The sequence below is a fragment of the Canis lupus genome, chromosome 34 (assembly GCF_011100685.1).
Source record: "Canis lupus familiaris isolate Mischka breed German Shepherd chromosome 34, alternate assembly UU_Cfam_GSD_1.0, whole genome shotgun sequence".
Classification (NCBI taxonomy): domain Eukaryota; kingdom Metazoa; phylum Chordata; class Mammalia; order Carnivora; family Canidae; genus Canis; species Canis lupus.
The window spans coordinates 7,234,194-7,259,794 of record NC_049255.1 but is presented as its reverse complement, the minus strand read 5'-3'; the positions used below and the strand labels follow the sequence as shown (position 1 = coordinate 7,259,794).

Genomic DNA, 25,601 nt, shown 5'->3' with positions numbered 1-25,601 from the left:
ATATGATGGTTTGCTCTTTTTGAAAACCACAATTGCCCAGAGTCAGAAAGCTCAAAATGGCTAAGGTGAATAGCCATGTGTCGGGATGTCAGTGTTATCCCACAGAGAACCAGACCTTTCCTGTTGGAAGATGCCCTTTGGTCTGTCTGTCCTAACCTCACTGGCAGGAGAATGCCCTGGCCATACTGCTCTAGCTGTTTTGGGTCATTTCAATACTCAACATGTCAAAAGAAAATAAATGAAATGCTAACTCAGCAAAACTTTTGCCCTGGACTTCCAGGGCCTCACCGCAGAGTGATGGGATCCAACGAACACTATCAATCACCTGTACACCAGCTGAGAAACTGCTGAAAGTAGACCGATTTCCCAGGCTTTTTTTTTTTTTTTCCCTTTCTCCCCTTTCCTCTAAAGAAAATGGGGCTGGAGGGGGCACCTGGGTGGCTCAGCAGTTGAGCGTCTGCCTTCAGCTCAGGGCCTGATCCCAGGATCTGGGATCAAGTCCCACATCAGGCTCCCCCCAGGAAGCCTGCTTCTCCCTCTGCCTGTGTCTCTGCCTGTCTCTCTGTGTCTCTCATGAATAAATAAATAAAGTCTTAAAAAAAAAAAAAAAGAAAATGGGGCTAGAAAGCCATATTTTTATCACTGCCAACTAACGGAATTCAAGGATAATATTTCAGAACGTTCACCTTTCCTTTATAAAAGCCTCATCTCTGTCAAATATAATATAAACAAAATATTGTATTGTTATTTCTTCAATGCCTGGTTCTGCTAAAGCAGTCAGTTTTTATGTAAAATGAATGGCTATCTAATGGAGCAATATAATAATCCCTCCGCATTTAGGGGTGGGTCTAGACATCTGCCGGCAAATGGACAGGTATCCATCTGTGGGGCAGAGCATGAAGGCTTAGACACCATTCAGCTGCATTCTGGAAGGATGGTGGGCCTCCTCCTACCAGGAAGTAGATAAGACTACCCACCTGGACCAGAGCATAGATGCTTGAGGGAGGGTCTCAGGGGGACTGGGCGTCCACACCATCCATGCAGCTAGTCCTGAGATGAGCGTTGTTTCTGCCCCGACTAGGAAAGGGGAGGTGGAACCTACACCCCCAGAAGGCTGATGTTGGCCCTAATTATTCCCTGTTTTAGAAGAGCCCTGACGATGGATGGCCCTCAGCCAGAGTACCTCTCCAACTTGACATTTCCTTTAGGGGGATGCTGGAAACTGAGTTGTTTCATGGATTACACTGGAAGAATGGGTTCTTCAGCCTCGACAAGAGAGTTGGTTAAGAAAGAATGACTGAAATTGTTAAAACTCTATGTTCTGAAGAGAATATTTGGGAAACCTTTCTGTGATGCTCAGTGATTGAAAAGCACAGTCACTGAAGGGTCCTTGGGCCAGACACAACCCCTGGGCGATGTTAAAAGACATGTTATTTCTCCATCTTGCTTCTCTGATGCTCATCAGAGCTAAGCCAGGATGGAGATGAGGAGCAGCAAGCTCACGGTTGAGTTGCACAAGTCCAGATGAGTTTAGGAAGAGTCTGGCCTGGATTCCTGGGAATCATGAATTAAAGAGACATTTCAGAAAACGAAGAGTTCATTAATTCCCAATGGTTAAGGAAGAAAATAATTGAAGTCTCTAGGACCAGTGCTGCCTACACACTAACTGTTTCAGGGTCCCCTTAAGGATCTTGGACCAACAGCCACTCAGCTGTCATGCAGGGGGTGCCCCTGAGAGCAGACAGTGTCAACTACCAAAATCCAACTAGAGACTGCACCCAGCTCAAGCATCATCATCAAGCTGGACACTGATAGTCCTGGCCGCCACATTCTTATCTGTAGATGTTGAGAAACATCTACAGATATCTCTGTCACTATCTGCATATCACTGCTGTCTTCCCACGATGATGAGGACAGAGCCACCACTCCGTGCATCCCTCACTGTACTGACATGGAGACGTGGTGATCTTCGATGTCGCTGTCCTAGAAAGTAGTGGCCAATGGAGAATATGGGGAGCAGCTCAGGCACTTTTAACTTCTTGTTTGATAGAATTAAAAGCAAGCTGGTTCTATCAGAGAGCTAATGATTTTCTTTTTTAAAATCCAGCTGGCCTGGCCTGAAGCCCATATGTGGGAGTTAGGAATGTAGAAACATCTCACATCTATTGGTATCTTAATCTTTGCAAAGTATTCAACAGTCCGAATTGTGCAAAGTATTCAACAGTCTGAATTGTTACTTCCCCCATTGCAAAGCAGCAAAATCTGTTCTCCAAGGATCCATGTGGCTAAGAAAACTCCATCCCCAACCAGGACCCCCTAAAGAGAGTCCCAATTATTCCCTATTTTAGCGTTGATCATCTGTCTAACTTGAAAGCATCTAAAAAAGATGTTACTTGGTATGAGTATCCTTCTCCGTCACTTTTGAAAGATGTGTTAAGGGAATGATTAGCTCGATCAGTCTAGAAATGTATTTCTCCCACAACGATAAGCCAATTCTTTCTGCTTGGAGGAAGAAATGTCTGCATTAGGCAAGAAATGTCTGCATTAGGCTCATGAAGAAAAAAATACCTGGGGAATAGGCATATGGAAAAGTGCTCAATATCACATGTCACAGGGAATCACAAATTCAGACCATCGTGAGATACCAGCACACACCCATTGGAGTAGTCCAAATCCAGAGCACTGATGACACCCAATGCTGACGAGGATGTGGAGCAGAGGGAACTCTCATACGTCGCTGGTGCAGGGGAAACCTGCGCATGAATGTTTACAGCAGCTTTACTTACAACTGCCAAAACTTAGACACACCCAAGATGTCTTCCAATAGGCGAGTGGGTAAAGAAACCGTGGTCCATCTGGACAGTGGGATATTATTCAGAGTCAAAAAGAAATGAGCTATGAAGCCACAAACAGGCCAGGAAGAAACTTGAAGGCATATCGCCAGGTGAATGGAGCCAACCTGAAAAGGCTACCTACTGTATGATTCCATGACATTCTGGAAAGACAGAACTTTGGAGAAAGTTGAAAGATCAGAGGTTGCCAGGGGTTGGGGGATTGGGGGGTTGGGGGAAGGGATGAATAGGTGGAGGATTTTTCGGACCATGAAACTGTTCCGTATGGTATTATAATGATGGATACACATCACTATGCATTTGTCAAAGCCCATAGAGGGTCCAATGTGAAGAGTGACCCGTAATGTAAACCACAGACTTGAGTCAATAATGATGTTCTATTATAATAAAATTATCTCATTGTAATCATTTTTATTTCTCATTTAAAATTGAATCTATTTTAGTGATTCAGGTTTTTTTTGTTTTTATTTATGATAGTCACACACAGAGAGAGAGAGAGGCAGAGACACAGGCAGAGGGAGAAGCAGGCTCCATGCACCGGGAGCCCGACGTGGGATTCGATCCCGGGTCTCCAGGATCGCCAAAGGCCAAAGGCAGGCGCCAAACCGCTGCGCCACCCAGGGATCCCGTGATTCAGTTTAAATGCATTTATATTTTGCTCTATTTGAATTATTACTATATTATTAATATCTCTATTCATCACAAATGCACCACGCTAACAGAAGATGTTAGTAATAGAGAAACCATGTCCAGGGAGACAAAGGTAGATGGGAAGGAACTCTACTTTCCCCTCAACTTTGATGCTCTGAATTTCACGGGGCTGTGCTCCAGTGTCCTCCTGTTACAAGTGGTCAGGAAAGCAGACAGGTGACTCAGTGAGCTGCTTCCCAGGGCCCTCACACCAGACGCATTTCTTAAAGGCAGGTGTGTAAACTCCAACAGGGGGCCACCTTCCCAGGAGTCGTTTCAGGACATGTGTGCCACCTGTTTGCACAGCTGGTCCCTTCTGCAAACCGGACCTGTGGAAGGAGAGGTAAGGGCAGGTGGGATGGGTCTGCCCCACGTGGCCGCAGAGCTACTAAGGTGGCACTTCGGGGCAAGTTATAAAAAGGTGCCCTTCAAGACACTTCACATCTATCTCTCAGAAAATTGTCACAATGTTCTGGTCGTTTCAGAACAAGTCACTTCCATCTGCTAGAAAACTATTTAGAGAAATACGAACCTTACTGTTCACACCTCTGAGGGCATCCCCTAGATGTGGTGCCCGGACACAGCCACCCCCATCAGCTCCAGGCACGTCCCTCCTGGTGATGGGCACCCTGGACCACAGCCCAGGCCCCTGAGAAGCTTCCTTCTCCACACTCACATACCCCAGCTTAGGAGCCAGAGACATTTCAGAAGATGGTCAGAACCCCTCTGTGCAGCCTCATCAGAGGCCCTTTGTTTCTTAGATTCAGAGCAAACAAATGAGCTATTGTTCCGCATTTCTGTGTATTTCAATCGGTTAATCGGACTCAGTTCTGCCTGCCTCAGAAGCGTTTCTATCTTGAGCTCCTTGAATAGAGAAGTGTTGGGGCACAGTCCTAAATCTTCGGGGGACAGCCTCCCCACACGTCTTCCTCGAGTACTGAGAATGTCTGACGCTCGTATCTTATGGGATTTTTCTTTCTATTATAAGTAACAATTTCATTCAGGACAGGAGATACTATTCAAAGTAATATATAATTAATAGCCTCTGCTGAGAGCTCTCATTGTGTTAAGACTAATCTATTGGGAAATGTGAAGTTACCAGGTGAATGCCAAGAAGGAGATGGGGAAACAATTTGCCCACTTGAATAAATTAAAAAGTGCAGGATGTTACTTTCATTTTTATTAGGAAATATGTCTTATGATAGCCTCCAATTTTTCCCTTTCTAAGAGAGAAATCCGATTCTGCACACCTCTCAATATTTACTCCCAGCCTGGCCTCCCTCTGATCTCCTCATTCTCTTGACAAGCACTCAGCACCTGCGTGTGCCCGGCCCCAGCCAGAGCACCAGGCTCAGGTGCTAGGGTGATGGGCACAGGGGATTTCTTTCTTTCTTTCTTTCTCTCTTTCTTTCTTTCTTTCTTTCTTTCTTTCTTTCTTTCTTTCTTTTCTTTCTTTCTTTCTCTCTCTCTCTCTCTCTCTCTCTCTCTCCTCTCTCTCTCTTTTTAAGATTTTATTTATTCATGAGAGACACAGAGAGAGAGAGAGAGAGATGGAGACACAGGCAGAGAGAGAAGCAGGCTCCATGCAAGGAGCCCACAGCGGGACTCAATCCCAGGACTCTAGGATCATGCCCTGGGCCGAAGGCAGGTGCCAAGCCGCTGAGCCACCCAGGGATCTCTCTCTCTCTTTCTTTTTGTAAAGTATGGAATGCTTCATGAATTTACAGGTCATCCTTGCATGGGGGCCATGTTCATCTTCTCTCATCACTCCAATTTTAGTACATGTGCTGCTGAAGCGAGCACTACAGGACAGTTCTTAACCTCAAGGCAATCATTACCTGGCGGGTCTACAGACAATAAAATAATTTTTAATCAAAGTGACAGGTGCAAATTATGTACAAGACCCAGTGCGAGTGGAAGGGAAGTGGCTGATTCTGCAGAGCTTTCAGGTGACATTTCAGACTGGTCTTTGTGCCAGAAACCATTCTAATTATTGTTGACCATTTAATTATCCTCCTGGGCACCCAGAGGATGACATTTACCATCGCTTTGTACCTGAGTGGGGCCATAAAACTGATTCTGACCGACAGAATTCAGGCAGATGTGATGTATGACACATCTAGGCTGGCCCGTGAAATATCTGACCCTTTCCTCTCTTCTCCTGTGGCAAAGTTGGGGCCCCATATCAGAAACAGCAGCATCCCAAGGTGAAAGGCACCTGGATCACTGAGTCTTTGTCTGCAGGAGGAGGCCCTAACTGGAAAATCCTTAGTGGACACAGGAAGGGTGGGAAATAAACTTATTTTGAGGAACTACTGGAATTGGGGATTGTTTGCAACAGCGAGCCTGAATATTATTGAATACCGCAGAAAGTGGTATCTTGCAGGGGCCTGCTGCTGTACCAGAAATATGTGGCCATTTTCTTAGCAGTTGGGCAAGAGGAGAGGAAGACACATGGCTGACTGGGTTGCTGAACATCTATGTTATGTGTGGACAGAACACGGCAGGATGGCTGCCCCTGGGGACTTGGAAGGCAGATCCCATCACCGTAGGCTCTAGGAGGAGTTGTTGGAAAATGGAATATTTGAAGCTTGTTTAGATTGGCGGTGGCTCGGTTTGGAAAGGCAATACAAGAAAGAGAAGAGCTCAGGAAGTAATTGGCTGCTTTGTAAGCAGAAAATGAAAGGTAATGGAGTCCAGAAATTCAAGGCCTTGTAGGATTACAAAAGGTAATCTGCTTCTAGTCCCTGAACAGTAAGTACAGGAATAAAAAAATCGTTTGAAATGATTAAGTGCCGGTGAACTTTCTAAGGTTCATAAAGTGACTCAGAGCAAAGGTGTGAGTAAGCGCGTGGACTTCCCACTCAGCCCGGTGGCCTCGGAGAGCTGCTGTTATGTTGAAACAGGGTCACAGGAGTGAGGAGGCAGGGAAATGAAACAGGTTCCAGAATGACATCCAAGAAAGGGATATGGTTACTGGTATAAATCAATCGGAAGTCATCAAGTTTTTGGGACGATCGTATCACTAAGAATACCATGGGTCTGGACCCAAAATGTCCTTCAATTGTTTTTGACTTAAAAACAGTCTTTGAGGAGTTCCCAGTCTTTCCTTTAAAAAAAAAAAAAAAAAGATTTTTTATTTATCCACTTGAAACAGATCAAGAGAGAGAGAGAGAGAGAGAGAATGAGCAGGGGAGAGAGGGAGAGGAAGAAGCAGACTCCCTGCTGATCAGGGAGCCCCCCAGGAGGCTCAATCCCAGGACCCCGAGAGCACAACCTGAGCCAAAGGCAGACGCTTAACCATCTGAGCCCCCCAAGTGCCCCGTCCCCAGTCTTTCCTAAACTGGAGGTGAGCTCCCAAAGCTGTCCTGCCTCAAGAACACACTGCCCGAAGTCCAGCCTTATGTGGCCATACATGATAAGGACTAAGGAGGAGCCCCCAGAAGGTGAATTCTGGGGCTGTACCCATGAGGTCTCAGCATCCAAAGCAGACGCATGTGCACTAAGGCGCATCCATGGGCGAGCAATGGGTGTGAGCCCCAGGAGGGAGGGTTCCACGAGTTCCCCGGCCTTGATCCACCACCGTTGACTGGAAACCAGGAAAGCCAGTGGCCAATCCAGCAGCCCCCAGGTGCAGGAGACCAGACCAGAGGGGCTGCTCCTGCTCCACAGAATGGCCAGAGCCACCCAGTTGGCTACCGTAACCGAACGGGTGTCCACGTTCTCTCTCGGGAAGAGGGAGGGCAAGCTGTATTCTGTGGGAAGAAAAAGAAAGCCATTTGGTGACTAGAAGGGTGGCCGGTGGCAGAGACCATGCTACAGCTCGATTGCCTGCTTCGTTTTCCTCCTGGGATACAGTAAACGACATTTCCCTTTCTCCTGCATGTGGGTACAACCTAGGATTGGCTCTGACCATTGGAATCAGGGGAGAAATGATGCAAGCCTATGTTGGCTTGTGCTATTTAAAGAAACAACAAGGGACGCCTGGGTGGCTCAGTGGGTGAGCGTCTGCCTTTGGCTCAGGTCGTGATCCTGGGGTCCTGGGGTCGAGTCCCGCATCAGGGTCCCCACAGGGAGCCTGCTTCTCCCTCTGCCTGTGTCTCTGCCTCTCTCTGTGTTTCTCTCATGAGTAAATAAATAAATAAATAAACAAATAAAATCTTAAAAAAAAAAAAAGGAAACAACAAAAGCTTCCACATACACTTCTCTTCTTTCTTTGTTTCTGTGTTGATCTTAGAGGCCACGAGGTGGGGATGGCAGTGTCCTAAGCTGTTCCCACACGTGGAGGAGGGCTTCTCAGGAGAGCCACCCAACCGAGGACATCCACACGGACCTCGAGTAAGTGAGGAGTGAACTGCTATTATGTTGGGCCACTGAGGCTTAGGGGTGTTGCGGCTTCTAGCTTTACGTGCCTGAGTAATATTGTCTGGAATAATGATTAGGAATTCACATGGCAGGTAAAGGGGGAGAAGCAGGGTATTCAGCTGTAGTGGGGATGGAGGCTGAAGCGTGTTCACTGGAAGGAGCCTGGGGTGGAGGTCATGAAAGACAAGACCGAGGATCTGTCATAGGTTGGAGGACACGCAGGAGACAGCGAATGAAACACCATGTGGGACCCTGGACAGTAAAAGGACATCTGAGGAAAAACTGGTAAAATTTTACAAGATCTCTAGTTTATTGTTGATTTCCTGGTTTGGCAGTTGCACGAAGAGTATGTGGGAACTCTCTACTACTCACAACTTTGCTACAATAATCTAAACCTATGAGAGAATAAATTAGAAATTAAACAATTAAAATTAAAGAATACATTGCAGGACACAGGATCAGATCGGACAGCGAAGCTCAGTTCTGTCAAAAGGTGCCTCTGGCAAGAGGTGGTGGGGGAGGGAGGGCTGGTAAGGTAGGTGAGGTAGACAGCCAAACAAGTGGAACCCCCCAGCCATCCACGCACAGGTTATTCCGTCCAGGCCTCAGACTCAGACACCAGAGCCCACCAGGTGGGCTCTCAGAAACATGGAGGGGACATGGGTCCTGACTCAAATGGAGATCGAGGGTGACTAGATACTCAGTCTCCAGCCTGAGCTGGTGATTCTTCAATCTTCTTCATGTTCAGCCAGGATCCATCCTTGGATCCGAACCATGGATAAGCCTGGAAGTGGAGAACAATGAGGTAAGTGGGGAAAAGAGGCGATCTCCAGCCAAAAAATGAGGCTGTCTCCAGTCGAGAGATGGTCAAGATTCAGTATTCTAATATCTAGAACCCAAACTTTCCATTACAGATGGGGAGGGTGTGGCTGCGTTCATTTTCTGGTGGGTGTTGCATCCGTATAACTGGCCCCCAGCACGTACAGGAGGGACAAGCAAGTTGCATAAGCCGTGGTTCCGAGTCTGACACCTGCCCCTGCTCTGTTGCCTCTTCTTCCTTGTGGGAAGTTCTTCATGTCCAGTGACTGGGGAAGAAGAGCCCTCGTGCTTGCTTTATGGATGGTCTTGCACAAGACGGAGGAGCCGACTGGAAGTGCTCTGCTACGGCATCAGGAAACCCCCAGGAAGACCATGCTGGAGGGAGAGCTCCTCGAAAGGCAGGGGGCTGAGCAGTCCATTAGCTTGTGCACTTTGTCTGGACTGAGAACGACCAGGACAGATCTACACTCATTTAAGGGTGGCGGCTACTGCTTTGTGTGGCTCAGAGACTTACAAGGTGAAGGACTGGAAGATTGGTAACAGGGAGACGAGAGGGAGAAGCACATGCACCATCCTCTCAGCATCTTATGTGAATTCTTTGGATTTCTAAATGTAACTAATTTAGAAGATTCAAGAACACTGCACAGGCCAAAGAATGCATGTCCTTGGGCTTAGCTTCAGCCATGGGACACTTGTAAATTACAAAACGAAAATTAAGCAAAACAAGTATTTGAGACCTGACATGTGTCTGCACTTCACAGCGAATCAGGACAAACAAAAAAATCAGAGAGGAAAGGATTAAATGTGTAAGTCTCTTCATGTTGGGCTCCAAAGATTGAGGTGGGGGATTCAGGTGAGCAGAGGGATGCTGTGCAATCCCTTAATCACCACCGGAGCAGGGCCGGTATCCAGGACACGATCCATGTCGTATTTCTATGACCTCAGATATAGCCGGTTCTCGCTATTCGCTTTATGTCTGAAAAGTGGCAGCAAACACCAAATGAGCAAATCCTGAGCCATTGCTCATAAAGAAGTTGCAGGGTTAGTTTCCTATGAGCCACTTGTCATAACGTTTTCATCAACCAATCAATACATAAGTGTTTTATTGTTAATTAACGAATGGATTATGGAAGACAACTTATTTAATGTACATAACTGATCGATTAACATTGGACTTTGCTGTCAATAGCACTGCAGCGTGTGCCTGCACAAAGGGCAGGGCACATCGCAGCCACCTTGCCATTAGGACCTCTAGACAGGCGCTGTCCCTGGGCCACTTGACACAGGGAAAGCGACAAAAGACCCCAAAGGGAGGAGAACATGGTGCGACCTACACTGCATAAAGGATGCTCGTTTACCATTGGTTGACACAAGAAGGCCGAGGGCTGCTTTTTCTCTCCCAGCTGGAAACGTGCACATCGGGTGACCCTTCTGTCCCTCCCTCTACATGTGTCCGTGAAAGGCCATAGCACTGCTGCAAGTGCAGATTTGGGGGCGAGTGTAGAATATAAATTTTTGCAAGCAGGTGAATTCACAAATATGGAATCCATGAGTAATGAGAACCGACTGTGTGTGCCTATGCCCACATCTGTGAAAATTACCAGTGTGTGAGATGGGGAGGGGTCAGGAGCCCAGCACAGACGGGCGCCAAGAGAGGGATGAGAGCCCCACAACGTCCAGGCACTCGTGTGCCCCCCACGCCGGCTCCAGCACACCCACTATGGTGGCAGAGTCCTCGGACAGGGCCGGGAAGGCGCAAGGCGTCGCCAAAGTCGGGGATAACACATCTCAGAAGCTTCCCTCTTGTGACCATCCCAGGGCCTTCACGTCATGTGTAGAAATTACCCGGAGCCCCCATGCCCCACAGGGTGAGCGCTGGCCGAGTGGAGATGCCGGACAGGCGCTCGAGAGCCAGGGCAGCAGGTGCACGGTGCTGCCACTCCGCCGCCCCCCAGCTCAGCTCTGCTTCTGCCTTCACCAACCTTCCAGGTGGGCTCCCAGCACTCCTAGGAAGACGTGTGAAAGTCAGGATTTTATTCTGAAGGTCAGGTGGTGTCAATGGTCCTTTGTGTCCTTTGTCAATGGTCACTAAAGACAAACACTTCTAAGCATAAAAGTAAATAATGAAGTTTTTACATTTTTTTCCACTTTTTGAAAGAACAAATGCCTTAAGTTGATATAAAGCAGTGGGAAAAACAACCTACCGCCTTAGGAGGAGCAATTCAGAAAAAGCACAAATGATCATGCAGTATGTGTTTCTATTCTTAGTGAAAAAAGAATTTAAGTCCCCCAGGAGTAAAATGCAGATTCCCATAAATACACTGCCTATCCAATGAGTATAAGAATGCCACTTTCAAAACAGCCTGTGCATCTTAACCACAACAGTCCTTAATTAAGCACAATTGAGAAGTCACCAGAAAGAAGCCGAGTTCCAGGGGTTTTTGCCCTCCTGTTTACCCTGGGTTTTACACTCTCTCTGTTGTATGCACGACACTTGGAAGTCCGTGTGCATTTCATTCTTGAATATTGTGCCCCCGTATTTCCAGCCTAGAAACCCACCAGAACTGAAGCCTTAAATAAACTTTCTTCTCAAGTCAAACCTCAGCAATATTTATATAACTGAGAACACTGTATTTTAGATGTGACAATTAAATATTAAAATATTATGCATAATATTAAGACTATCTTAGGATGAGTAATTCATAATAGTAGTGAGAGCTTTCCCTGAGAATTAAATATAAAGAGATGTTTGGAATAATTATGATGAAAGAGGAAGATGAAATGGAGGGAAAGGAGAAAACTATTTGACCATCCAGGTCAGGGTTTGGCAAAATTTTTCTGTAAATGGCAAGATAGTTAATATTTTTGACTTGGGGGGCTGTGGGGTCTCCATCACAATGATTCAACTCTAATGGGATAGCACAAAAGCAGCCAGAAATACTGTGGACCAAATAGGCAAGACTGTGTCCCCCCAAAAAAATCTTTATTTATAAAGAGAGGGCCAGACCTGGCTAGGGCCATAGTCTTTGACCCCCAATCTATGGGAGACAGACTCTGGAATTGATGATGAATAAGATGGCACTGGCCATCAACAGACCCTATACAGCCACTCAGAGAATATTAAAAACCACTTTGGGATTTGATAATAGTCCTGGGGCATCCATTTGCTATGAATTATTTCATACCTGCACCTAAAGGGAAAACTTGGTTTTACTTTTCATTTCTAAAAGGATTTTAAAATACACAGAAGATAGATTCTTTTTTTTTTATAGATTCTATTATAAGATAGATTAGTATGCAGGCTACTCGCCATAAATTAAACAGCAATTATTCTCAAGGAACAAGGAATTCTTTGCTTTCCAAAAGAAATTGCTTTTGAATTTCTTTAAATATTTATATCCCTTGTTGGATTTACTGTGCTGGATCAAGAAACTGGAATTTTCAATGAAGGTGATGCGTGGTGGGAGACCTTTTTAACCTGATGAAATATTATAGCTAATTTGTTTTAAAATAGTGAAAGGGGAGAACCAACCAGTGGGATGGGGCCTTTGAGTACTTGACCTTTGAGTAGCTGGGTGCACTTGTGTGCACGTTCGCATGTGTGTTCACCGTCCCTCACTCTGGCGCCTGTAGAGCCACCCTTCAGAAGGCCATAGGCCACTCTCTGTCCTGGAACCAGCCTGGGCCCTGCTGCAGGCCGTGTGGTGGGCAAGGACGTCTGAGACACAGACCCCTCTCCTGGGCAGGAGTAGCCACTCGTTAGAGCATCTCTCCTCCAGGCCGGGTTTGGATCCCCAGGCTCAGCCTCCCCCGGGGGCCTGTGTCACGCAGCAGAAAGAGCCAGGCTTCTGGACAGACTCCCAGCCACGCTTCACCAGCTGTGTGACTCCTCATGTCCCCTACTGCTCTAAGCCTCGGTTTGCTTACCTGCAAAGTGGGCACAATGCAAGTGTTCCCTACAGAGATGTTGCTCTGATTAAATGAGATGGTATTTGAGCACCCAAGACGGGGCCCGCAGGCAGGGCTGGCTCATAGCCTGGGTCAGGCCTGCTTCCTGCATTCATTCACCCTTCTTCAGTGAACAGGAGCTCTGGTCAACTTGCCTTTCTTGACATATCAACACTATCTTTACACAAGTGTCTTTGTTTTGGTACCTGCGTTACATTTCAAATATGTACTTTGTCAGTCAGGGTTTTCTAGAGAAATAGGACCAATAGGATGGATGGATGGACGGGTGGATGGATGGATGGATGGATGGATGGATCAATAGAGGGATATGAAGAGGTATATTTTAAGTAATTAGCTCCCATGATAGTGGAGCTGGCAAGTCTAAACTCTGTAGGGCAGGCCAGCAGGTAGGGCAGGCTGGAGACTGAGGCAGGAGTTGATGCCGCCATCTTGAGATAGAATTCCTTATCCTCTGGGAAACTTCAGTGTTTGCTCTTAAGGCCTTCTTCGGATTAGATGAGGCCCACCCACCTCACCAAGTGTTCGGTCTTTCACTTCAAGTCAAGTGACTATAAGCGTTCATGATATCTATAAGGCATCTTCACAGAACGCCTGCTCTAGTAGTTGCCTAAACACCTGGGCACCATGGCCTTGCCAGGTTAGCCCATAAAGCTCACCATCCTCATAATGTTCATAGGCACGTGGTCTATTCTTTTCAGGAAATTACACATTTAAAAATACCACCATGCATTCAGAGAAAGAAAATAATTTACTAGGTTTTACTCAAGAGGGATCCACTAGAAGAACTGATAAGACTCTGGGGGAGGTCAAGGCCTCGGACTTTGGAGGTTTCCCTGGGGAGACAGGCAGGCATCCTCCAGCAGACGAAAGCATAGGAGGCCACAGGCTGCTCTGCGGTGTGCCCTCTGAGTCCCCAGGGCTGCCATCAAGCACACAGGCTTTCCTGGGCTCCTGCCTGCTGCCATGTGCTCGGGGTCAAATCCCAGGGGGGTACCTAACAGGCCGGCAGGTTCCTGCCCTCAAAACCCCCACCTGTTACCTTCCTTTCATAGGGGATTTATTTCAACCTTCATACTCACTGAGTGCCCGCTGGCCCCACAGTGGCACTGCAAGGTGAGGACCAGGAAGCCACAGCTCAGTCAGAAGGGGAAGGCCGCCAGGCTGACTGCAGAAGGCATAGGTTAGCCGTGGGTCTGTCACGGGAGCTCGGGAGCTCAAGTTGGGGTGGGAGGAGGAATGTTTCTACATCTCAAGAAGGTCAGGGAAGGCTTCTTGGAAGAGGTGACCCTGAGCGGTCTTAAAAATCCTATACCAATTGTGCAAAGATTGAAACGCAAGCCACCTGAGCCCATTTGTTACAGTTCGAAATGATTGCAGGAAAAGTGCAATGTCTTAAGAGAGCCTTAAGACTTTCTCTATAACACGAGTCATATAAATGGTCTGAACTGAGAGTCACAAACTCCGTATCCCCCGTTGCCTACTCTTAGCTCCTTTGTAGGTATAAGCAGCTTAAACCAGAGCAAGGTGGGGGAAAGTGACCGAACACCAAATAAACAGCAGTGGCCTTGAACTCTTCCAAAAAGGTGGACAATCCATTGCAGGCAGAAAGCGGGTTGGAGGCCACCTAAACGAGCCGAGTGCCTTTCAGAAATCAATGCAGACAAGTTCAAGAACCAGAGGACTGACAAATCTGTGGGGATCCAAGTGTACACGTACAGTGTGAGCCTTTCTGCTTGAGGAAGAATTAATGACTCATTAATATGCTATAGTTATTTATCAAGGGCCTTCCTCACAGCAGCCCCTGTTCAGTGGAGTTCTTGGAGGGGAGAGTGAGCACGGAACCAAATGTGTGCTTAGAAGTCTAATATATCCGTGGGCTCAGACGTAGGCCTCGCAGGGTGACTGGCTGCCTGTCACGTTGGCCACCATAACAGTGCACTGTGGACTGGGCACATGGGCCTTCCTGGATGTGGGGTTGGTGAGCGAATGGTCTAGAAAGAGTTGTTTTAATGTTCTCAGTGCAGAAAGATGCCTTCATTATAACACGGGGCCAGGATCTGTGGCCAGGAAGAGCTGCTCTGGGATTGAGGGGAGTGGCTGATTCTGGGCTTCTCAGTTAGTGGGGGGTAGGAAGAGCGAAGTCTCTGAGGAATCTGTGTCTGCTGAAAGTGAGGTTCATAGGACTTAGAGGGCTAGCTGTTGTCCAGATAAGGTTACCCTTCATTATCTAGTGAAACACTAGTCATGGGACTCTTAGGCAAAGCCACGTCCTGTGCGTCTTAGATGTGCAAGCAATGGGCCGGCCACACATAAAATGGTTTTGGCTACATTTCTCCTGCCAACGCACTTCTCATTTCCCCACTGAACAATTTTGACCCTTAAGACTTGAAGGTTGTCAAGGGTAGAAGGTCTCATCTTCCATAACTTTTTCTTGCTGAATGAGGGGGTAGAGACATCCTTTCTTGTGTGTCAACATTGATCAGTTGGGAATTCGCATGTAGGAATTTTGAAAGGCTGAATCCAAGGTAGACAACATTTATGCGTCTCCTTGAGTAGAAAGGGTCATCTGTCCACTTTAAGTTATGGCAACGAAGGAGTCTGGGCACGAGGCACATATACCTCCTTGTGCTGCTGTCAAAACATCGGATGCCATTCAATTTTGTAGGGCGGCCTTACTCATCCGTGCTACTTTAGTATCTAGCAGGGCTATGCTATTTGGGGAGTCATTTTGGGCTTTGACCGTGTACTTATTGAAGGCTTCCATGTGCCAAGGGACATCCTCCAGTCCTAAAGGGGGAACAAAGGTGGGTGCTAGGTGGTCATACCAATGAAATGTGGGACGAGGCCACGGTTGTTTTGAATTCAGAAGATTGGCTGAGTTAGTAATGGTTTTCAGAGTATATCGGTGCACTGAGGCAAAATCCAGAATACAGTGACCTATCCAGCCTGGGGGAAGCCATGGCTGTAGGTTAGGGCTGTATAGCCATTGGGTCCCATTAGGAGCCAGCTGCCTAATTCTGGGCTGCCTCATCTAATCAGTAGCAAACCAATCCATGGCCTGAAGAACAATGATTTGTGAACATATTTCTGATGGCACCCACCTTAGCTGCCCAGTGTTGTTTGCCTATGTATGGTTTCTCTGTCCCCAGCATAGAATTGCTTTTTGACTTAGCCATCCAATTGTGGGGGTGAGCTGTTCATATTGGCCCCCGATCTGATATATTTCAGCCTGTGTATACCAATAAGTTGGATTTTATAGCATAGGCATTCTCTGGTACATATTTATTTGTAGACAAGTGACTTCAGTCAGAACCTTAATGGTTTGAGAGCATGAAAAGATCTGATCTTGGCTGGGGAGATTCCAAGTGGTACTGGCCATAGGCCAGAGGGTAACATTTTGTTTTGTGATAGAGCTATCATGAAATATAGTAGAACTTGGGTCACAGATCGTCTTTAAGACATAGGTATACAAGGAAAGCCAATTTGGGCCCCGTGACGGGGAGGCCCACCAAGCCTGACCAGATGAGCACAATATAGGCAGAATCACATACACTCAGCAAGCTGTTTGATTTTGAAGCCCAGCATAATGCTGTGCCCATCTTAAGAAGGAATTATCAGTAAAAATTGGGAAAAAAGAGAATGAGAAAGAGAAGTGCAATGTTCACTGTCATTTGAAGAGAAGTCTGAGGTCTTCTACAGGTTCATGGGAGTGAGAAAGCATGCAAGCTGGCACACTGGGTTCCTGTGGGGAAGACACAGGTTGAGTTCTTGATATAGGAGTCCACGAGGAATGGCCTTCTAATAGTATGATGGAGGGGGCACAGGATATGACCCGGGAGGGAAGCTCTTGTTTTGCAGTCAAATCCCCGCTGTATTAGACTTCCAATCCTTTGAGTAAAGCATGTCTCCTGGGTCTGGATGAGGTGGATTATTAGCAACTGTCAGATCAGATTTAGGGAGGATATGGTCTGCATATTTTTGTAGAGATTTGTGAATTAACTCAGCCTCAAGTGAAGTAATTCAACAGAGCATTAGAGTCTCCAGCTCTTGACAGTTCTACAGTGAGAACAGGCGCCATATATTAATTCAGAGGGGCTTGCCCCTATTGATTCCTTTGGGGCGATTCTCACTCTCAGAAGTCCTACCGGTAAAAGAGTAACCCAATTTTCTTGAGTCTCAATGCTTACTTTGGCAAGATGTCGTTTTAAGGTGTGGATGGCCGATTCCACCTTTCCGGAGCACTGTGGATGTCAGGCCGAATGCAAATAGCAGTTAATTTTTTAAGTCCTGAGCTATTTGCTCAGTTATTTGTGCAATAAAAGATGGTCCATTGTCATTTTGTACAGATGGAGGGAGTCCAGATCAAAGGGGGTAATTTCCCCTAATAAACTTTTTGTCACTTCAGTGGCCTTTTCTGTTTTACAATGGAAGGCTTCTATCCATTCAGGAAAGATGTCTACATAGACCACCAAGTATTTATATCCTTTACAAGATGGCCTTTGTGTAAAATCTAGTTGCCAGTCCTCCTCAGGATATGTCCCCCCAATCTGGACTGGTGTTAAGGGCAGCAGAGGGTGGGAGGTGTGCCCTCTGGGTTTACTTGTGTGCAGGTAGCACATGATTAGCAGTGGTAAAGTTAATCTCAACAAAGGTGTTTTCAGCCATTTGTCCCAGGGCCTTCAGGAGTAGCCTGATGCGTACCCTGCATTAGTTTCCATCGGTTGCCTTTGGACATAAAGACTTTTCCTCTATCATTTATAACCCAGTTTTGCGCATTTTTTGAAAATCACCATTCCAGGGCTACCTGGATTTCTTGGTCTCAGTAGCCCAGGAATCTATTTTTCAGCAGTGTCAGGACTGGTATGGGGACTCAGTACTTGCAGGTTTTGTGCAGCTTGCTTGGCTACCCCCTCTGCCAGCTGATTCCTTTTGGATTCCTTAGACGTGTCCTTTTGATGTCACCTGAGGTGACTTATAGCCGCCATGTTAGGTTTGTGTACAGCCTCTAAAAAGGCTATTATTTCAGGTCCATGTTTAATGGAAGAGTTATGACTTGTTTATAACTCTCTTTCGAAATTGCCCCATGTGTGTAGGACCAGGAAAGCATATTTAGAGTCAGTATAGAGATTAATCCTGAGGCCTTTTGCCAATTGTAAAATACAAAGGAGTGCTATTAGCTCTGCTTTCTGGGCAGACGTATTTGCTGGGAGGGCTGTGACCTCCATAGTCTGGCTTAGACTGATGATCACCTGCCCTTCACCATGAAACTGCTGCCACCAGGAAACAGTTGTCACCTGCATTACCAATAGGAGGATCTTTCAAGTACAATCTGCTGGAATAAACAAGATCAATAGCTTCTGAACAATTATGCTCTATAGAAGTGCAATGGTCAGATCCAGGCACAAGGGCAGCTGCGTTTGAAGTTCGGCAGGTCTTGAGGATCGGTTCGGGTGTGTCTGAAAGCATGGCCCGGTATTTAGTAAGTCAGCTCACCATCATCCTTTGGTGGCCTTCAGTTCCTAAAACACTTTGGACGTGATGTGAACTCATCACAGTCAGGGACTGTCCTGTAGGAAGTTTTGTCCCCTCCTCCTACCCAGAAGGTGGTCATAACCACCACTGGAAGACAAACCAGCCACCCTTGTGCTACATTGTCAAGTGACTTTGAAGAATAGCCCACCAGGCTCATTTCATTTCCTAATTTTGGGGTCAGAACTCCCAAAGTTTGGCCTTGTTTTTCTGCTGCATATGAAGGGAAAGGTTTTTCTAAGTTTGGTAGAGCCAAAGCGGGGGCTGATAAAAGCTTAGCTTTTAATATTTTGAAGGCTGTCTGCTAGGCTTTTTTCCAGAGTAAAGACTCTTCATCAGGACCTTTAATTAAATCATATGATGGCTTGGCTAAGAGCTTCAGATCCAGGAATCCACAAGTGGCAAAAACCTGCCATGCTTAGGAAAACGTGGAGTCCTTTGCAAGTGGGGCTCGAGATCTCATAGAGCCTTCATTCTCTCAGTAGGTAGAGTTCCATGACCTGGTGTTAGTTTCATACCCCAAATATTATACTTTCTGTTTAGACACTTGTGTCATTTTAGGGGAGACGTGATGCCCTTTGTTTGCCAAGAAATTTAGTGAGGTTATAGAATTGCTATCAGACATTTCCTTTGTGGGACTACGGATGAAAATATCATCCACATATTGAATTACAGTCCCTTGAGGCAAGGATACAGCCCAGAAGTGTTCTCTAAGAGCAGCCCTGGATAAGTTAAGATGGTCTCTAAATCCCTAGGCAAGTCTGGCCAGGTTAATGGAGGGGCCTACGGGCTTGTAGGTGGGGCTCATTCAAAAGCAAATAGTGTTTCTTCACTTAGAAGGATGCAAAACAAGGCATCTTTTTAATCAAGTACTGTAAACTAGCTAGCATCTCCAGAGAGCTGGGTAAGAATAGTATATGGATTTGCACTACAGAATGAATAGGGACCACTGCCTCATTAGTGCCCTTAAGTCTTATGCCATTCAATATTCCCCATTTGGCTTCTTTACTGGTAAAATCGGAGTGTTATAAGGAGATTGACAAGGTCTTCAACCACCATGTTGGAGAAACTTGTCAACAAGTGGTTGTAACCCAGCTTTTATTTTACCTCTGGTTTTAAGGGATACTGTCTCTTATGAGATATAATGGTTGGGTCCTTTAAGGTTACTTTAACTGGTTGGGCCTTAAGAGTCCATCCTGGGACATACAATCCCAGACTGTGGGTATTTGCTACCTTCCAGACATTAGAGATGATATCAGGGTAAGGCTTTGGTTCTCCGGGTGTCAAAGAGAACAAGCCATACTCTTCTTTAGTAAGAGTAAACCTGCTTCCCAGTTTATATATTAAGTCTCATCCAAGGAAAGGAGTGGAACAAGATGAAAGAACCAGGAAAACTAAATTTCAGCAGGTGTCATGTGCTGACTGATTTATATAGTGCATGTTTATAACAGTTCCTCCCTCAGGTGTAGTCGGTCTGGGTTTGTGTACAGATAGCTTCTATTAAGTGACTTTGAAACAGAGCTGGATTTTCACCAGCAATTTGAGGGACTTTCTGAATTTTGGTAAAGTTTACAGTTTGGGAGAATCCTTTTCTATTCCTTCTATTAGACAAGCTTTTAAGTAATCATATGATCCCCTCTCTCCCTACATTTTCCTAATAGGTGCAGTGTGGCTTGGTTATTGGGACAACAGTGCCCCCTACCAGAAAACATTCTCTATCTCTTCCGGCTAGTTGGTCCCCAAACTCAAGCCCCTGTCCAGGTATGGTTCTTTTCTAATATACATATATGTTATATATATACATATATATATAACATATATGTATTAGTAGTTAGTGTTTTATATATATTAGTAGTATATATATAAATCTTGTCAGGTCAAATGAAACCTAATGGATTTCACTGGATACTTGCTGAAAGCTAATGGATACTTGCTGAAAGCCTTCAATAAATTGAGAAAGGTTCTCAGAACATAGACCTAAGAGTTGTTTAATCTGATCCAAGTCTGCCATGGAGAATGGGACATGGACTCTGATACTGCCCATTTCTCCATTAGCAACCTCCCTAAGAGGATACAATCCTGATTTAGGGGTTACTTCCAGGAGATAGGGAGCTCTGCTCCTGGTATGTCCAGTTGGGCTGCGAGCAGAGGGGTCTTGAGGCTTGTGAGGAGGGATAGTGACAGTATCAATGTCCTCTTAATGTGAAGAGGTGTGTGATTCCTCTGCTAGCCTAGGTTTATTAGGAAAGAATGGGCCTATTTAGACAATCATCATCCAATATGTCAGGAGGGGAGTTATTTGCCTGGTGAGTGGCCAAACACATTCTGCAAGAGGTCCTTATATTGGGGTTCTGTTTTATGGCCATGAAAGCCTGGACATAGAGTATCTCCATCTATTTATCCTGTTTCCTGCAGAAGAGATTTAGTTGATAGATCAGATTCAAGTTTAATGTCCCATTCATGGGCCATTTTTCCTCATCTCCTAAGAGTACCAAGACCATGAAGTGTTACAGAAGATCAGGCTTTTCTTTCTTAAATCTTGCAACCTGAATTGATCCCAGTGCTTTAAAAGGCATCCCAAAGGAGAGTCCTTGGGGACTGAAGACCCCATGTTCCTACAAAAGTAGAGAAGATCCGCTATCACGAAAATCCCCCCTCTTGACTTCCAGGTGGAGTCCCACGCAGGATATATCAGAGGTTCCTAGTGTCAAAGCACCTGGGGGGCGTCCCTCCAATGAGACTGCTATGAGCACAACTTTGCCTTGTAGGAGGGATGGTGGCATCCCTCCACTTCCCCATTGCATCCTAGGCTACAAATGGGTGCCAGGGAATGGACTTAAATAATATCATGTGCCAAGAAGAACCCACTGTTTTTAACCCATGGAAAACCCCAGAACAGTTTTACAGGGGGAAATTGCCCAATGTTGTAAGTAGTTAGTAGAGGACATTGACAGAAACAATAAAGATAGAAATCCATCAAATTCTAAACAACATTCCAACACATGGAGTCTTTCACAGCCAACCTCCCTTGGAAATGGGTCCCTGGTTGGGTTTTAATTCAATTGGGTATTGGTTTCCACTGGCTCCAAACAGATCTCCCATGGCCAGAAGCAGTCAGACCAGAAATGTGGAAGGGATTACATTAGAGCAACGTGGAGGAAACCTCACATGGGAATCTTCAGGTTGGCAGCTGTCCTAGTGACTTAGGTGGCTGTCTCATGCCCAAGACGGACACCTTTGTATCCTGGTCAGGGTCATCCTGATCAGGGTACTAGCTTCCAGCTAAGAATAGGCTTTTGTTCCTCCCTGTAGAGTAGCCCTGGACTAGAGGATCGCAGCCTGAGCGATCTGTGTGAACGTGTTCCAAGAAGACTGTACTCCCTGAAAAGCCCCTTGAAGCGAAAGTAAAAGAAAAGAGGGAGTAACTCACCAACTTTGCCCTGTGGCTACAGGCCCAGATAAGACAGGCCTTGCTTTGGGTGCCAAAATACGATGTGGGGTCAGGGAGCAAATGGCCAAGAAAGAATTCTTGAGACATTTTCAGTGCAGGAAGGTGCCTTCGTTATAGCATGGGGCCAGGAACTGTGGCCAGAAAGAGCTGCCCTGGGATTGAGAGGAGTGGCTGATTCTGGGGGGCTTCTCTGGGCTTCTCAGTGGGGGCGTAGGGAGAGTGAAGTCTCTAAGGAATCTGTGTCTGCTGAAAGTGAGGTTCATAGGACTTAGAAAGCTAGCTATTGTCCAGATAAGGTTACCCTTCATTATCTGGTGAAACACTAGTCATGGGACCGTTAGGCAAAGCCACGTCCTGCGTGTATCAGATGTGCAGCAGGGGCCACACGTAAGATGATTCATTTTTGGTTACATTTCTCCTACCTTTATTTTCTTTATCATTTATGTCTTCCCAGCTCTGCAGACTGGAAGTTCAAGATCAGAGTGTAGGCAGGTGCAGTTTCTCCTGAGGCCTCTCTCCTTGGTGTGCAGATGGCCGCCTTTGCACTGTGGCCATGCGTGGTCTTTTGTCTGTGCCAACATGCCATGTGTCTGTCTGTGTGCCCTAATCTTCTAGGACACCAGTTCTGTCAGATTAGGGCCCACTCTGATGGCCTCATTTTAACTGAATCCCCTCTTTAAAGGCCCTACTTCCAAATACAGTCACATTCTGATCTTCTGTGGTTAGGGTTCAACATAAGGATTTGGGGGGACCTCATTCAGCCCACAGCACTTCTCTAGATGGGGAGGTAAGTGGTGGAGGCATCTACCACTGTCTCTCCAAGAAGGTGATACTAAGTTAAAGGGGGGACAGGTGAGGAGTCAGCCATGGCAGGGGGTGGAGAGCCTTCCAGAGGAAGGAATTAGACAGGGGCTCCAAGCATTGCCAGGAGGCCAAAGTGACTGCAGTTGGGTGGGTGGGTGGGGGGTCGGAGGGGCTGAATGGGCTGGGGAGGTACCCAGGCCAGATCTGCAGGGCCCAGGAAAGGGTTGGGCTTAATAGAAATATAGGGACTCTCTGGTATAGGTTTAACCTAGAAGCTGTCTTCACCTTCCTGGTCGCTAGTTGCTGCGATCTTTGACAGGGCTGCAGACCTGGATGTTCTCTTGGTCAGGTAGTTTCGATAGGAATTCCTTTCTGTCCTCAAGGTCAGCCTCTTGTACCCCTCCCCCCCATGGCCCCCCAGGCCAGATGAGCCTGACAAGTGCATTCAAACACTTGGCCCAACTATTCCCACCAAATTAAATGTCCAATTTGCAAGGGCCTCATTCTTCCTGGCAGTTCCATCTCTTGCTGCCAGCCCAGCGGTGTTACCACGCTTGTGTCTTGATGGAGGAGGGAAGCTGGTATGAGGGCTCGGGGATTCTTGACTTTGGCTCTGTGTTAGAATCCTGATGGACATTAAGATGTTCATATAAAGGGCCAGGGCTACACATAAACCTCCTGGGTTGTCCTGTCCCCAGCTGCCCTGCTCAAGCCCTGGTGTGTATAAAGACAATGGCCAAGGTCAACCAACACTGAATATCAACAGATGACCAGATTTCTTCTAGGAGAGCAGACATTTTCTTCTTTCTTTCTTTCTTTCTCTTTCTTTCTTTCTTTCTTTCTTTCTTTCTTTCTTTCTTTCTTTCTTTCTTTCTTCTTTCTTTCCTTTCTTTCCTTTCTTTCTTTTTTCCCTGGGAGTCTCTAATTATAAGCTGGAAGTTGGTCTGTGCTGCTCTCACACAGCCATTCTGAAAAGCAGAACTGTTTCCTGTGTCCAGAGAGGTGCTCTAACACATGGGCAGTGAGACTGGGTCTATGACCAGGAAAGGCCCCCCAATAAAACTGCATCACAGACTCAGACAGATCAGAAAAGCCAAGTCCAAGAGAATTGCTATTATATGTGAGTCCACTTGAGAACAGACCACACAGTCTAACGACTGAAGTGCAGGTAAGGGATGAAAGTGTGACCTTCATTTGTAAGTGCTATCCTCTGTGGCATTCATCTGCACACTCAGCACAGCTGGGGAGTGAGGGCCATACCCGGGGCAGGGTGGCTCACAGCCCACACGGAGGCCATGCCACAGTGGGCAAGGAGCAGGCTCTGGACTCAGATGCCCAAGATTGGAATCTTGGGAAGGGTATTTAACCCCTGAGCCTCATTGTCTTACCTGTGAAACGGGGACGCTCCTACCGTGGAGGTGGGAGTGGCAGGGACACTGCAGAAAGGCCTTCGCAGACCACTGCCCACACTGTTCAGGCCCCGCGGCATCTGGTCTTCCCTTCGCCACCTCTGTTCCCACTTTATAAAAATAAGATGCTTCTCCAATGGTGCTGTTTCCTACCCTCCCACACACAACTGCATCCCCCCACACACACACCACACGTACAGCACACAATTCATTCACACACATTCACTCACATACACACCACACATTCACTCACCTGCACCTACACACACACACCACTCATTCACCCACACACACTCACATGACACATCCACTCACACATTCACTCATACACACTCACACACACACACCACAATTCACTCATATGCACGCATTCACACATACAGACACCACACATTTACTCATACACATTCATTCCACACCCACAACACACATTCACTCACACATATATTCATGCCACCACAGGCACACACACACTCTTGCACATGCAATCACACCACAACAGGCTCAGGTAAGTGTCTGCTGTAACTCTAATGCACCTGCCTCTCAGGGACCAAACACAGAGCTGCCTGCATTGATGTTTATTAAATTTGAGAACTCTTTGCTTCAAAGCCACATTATTATCTTTTTTTTTTTCTAGGAAAAGCCGATACTTCATCTTTTCCTCGGGTATTTGAAATACCACATCCTTACATTCACTAGACTCTACATCTGCCTAGCTCTGTTTTGGTGTTCGCTATCTTGCTTATTAACCTACTAGGCACAAGATTCTGGGGGTACTATACTGTTGGAATATGTTATACTGTTCAATGTACTATCTATGGGGGAATACTGTACTCTTACAATATTATTTGATATCTGGAAGGACCAGTTTCCTCTAATTATTTTTCTTTTAAGATGTTTCTCTTTTGAAAAATTTTGTAATACTTTCAGGCATTTTCTATTATTTCATGTCTTTTTTACTTTATCCCACTTAAACTTGTAGCCAATGGAAGGGGCCAAAACAACCCGTAATATGCTTTTTCAAAGTATAGTAAAGACTCAAGTTTTCCTGGCACAAAGCACTGAAGTGAGTTAGTTGAAGATGTGTTTCTCCCAGCTAAGATGTAAAAAGCTGAGGCTTGAAAAAACAAAGTTACACACGTGGCTGGTAGTGAGCACAGGACTCTTAGAAAGTCAATAATACATGCATTCTTAAACGAGAGGATTAGGAACGTAAAAAAAAAAAACCAGTGAAATTAAATGAGTGAATATAAGATGCCAGATTATATTTAAAATGTGGAAAAGTGGATAGAAGATTGTACTGACATCACTGGTGTGTGTGTGCACCCACGTGTACTTGGAGGCGTGGATGAGATGTGGCAATAGATGATAAATCAGAAGGTAACATGTAGGGGCACCTGGGTGGCTCAGTAGGTTAAGTGTCTGCCTTCAGCTCAGGTCATGATCCTGGGGTCCTGGGATAGAGCCCAGCATGGGCCTCCCTGCTCAGTGAGGAGTCTGCTTCTCTCTCTCTCTCTCTCGTTCTCGCTCTCTCTCTGTCTCTCAAATAAATAAAATCTTAAAGAAAAAGTAACATGTAAACCTTCACTCTGAGAATTAGAGAAAGCTAGTTCATAAGCTTATATCAAAAATAATCAATATAATCCATTGCTAGAATTAAAAGCCAGGGAATATTATAAAGCACCTCCTCCACACCAGCAATAAAATAAAATA

At 46.1% G+C, this 25,601-nt stretch overlaps 1 long non-coding RNA gene and 1 other non-coding gene across 2 annotated transcripts; one reads left to right on the top strand and one right to left on the bottom strand.

Annotated features, from left to right (window-relative positions):
- Positions 1-5,239: 5,239 nt before the first annotated feature.
- Positions 5,240-5,345, bottom strand: LOC119867558. The gene has a single exon (XR_005384076.1). It is a non-coding gene; the product is annotated as a U6 spliceosomal RNA (small nuclear RNA).
- Positions 5,346-19,784: 14,439 nt separating this feature from the next.
- LOC111093872 lies at positions 19,785-25,185 on the top strand. The gene is made up of 2 exons (XR_005383682.1): positions 19,785-19,985; positions 24,526-25,185. It is a non-coding gene; the product is annotated as an uncharacterized LOC111093872 (long non-coding RNA).
- Positions 25,186-25,601: the final 416 nt, after the last annotated feature.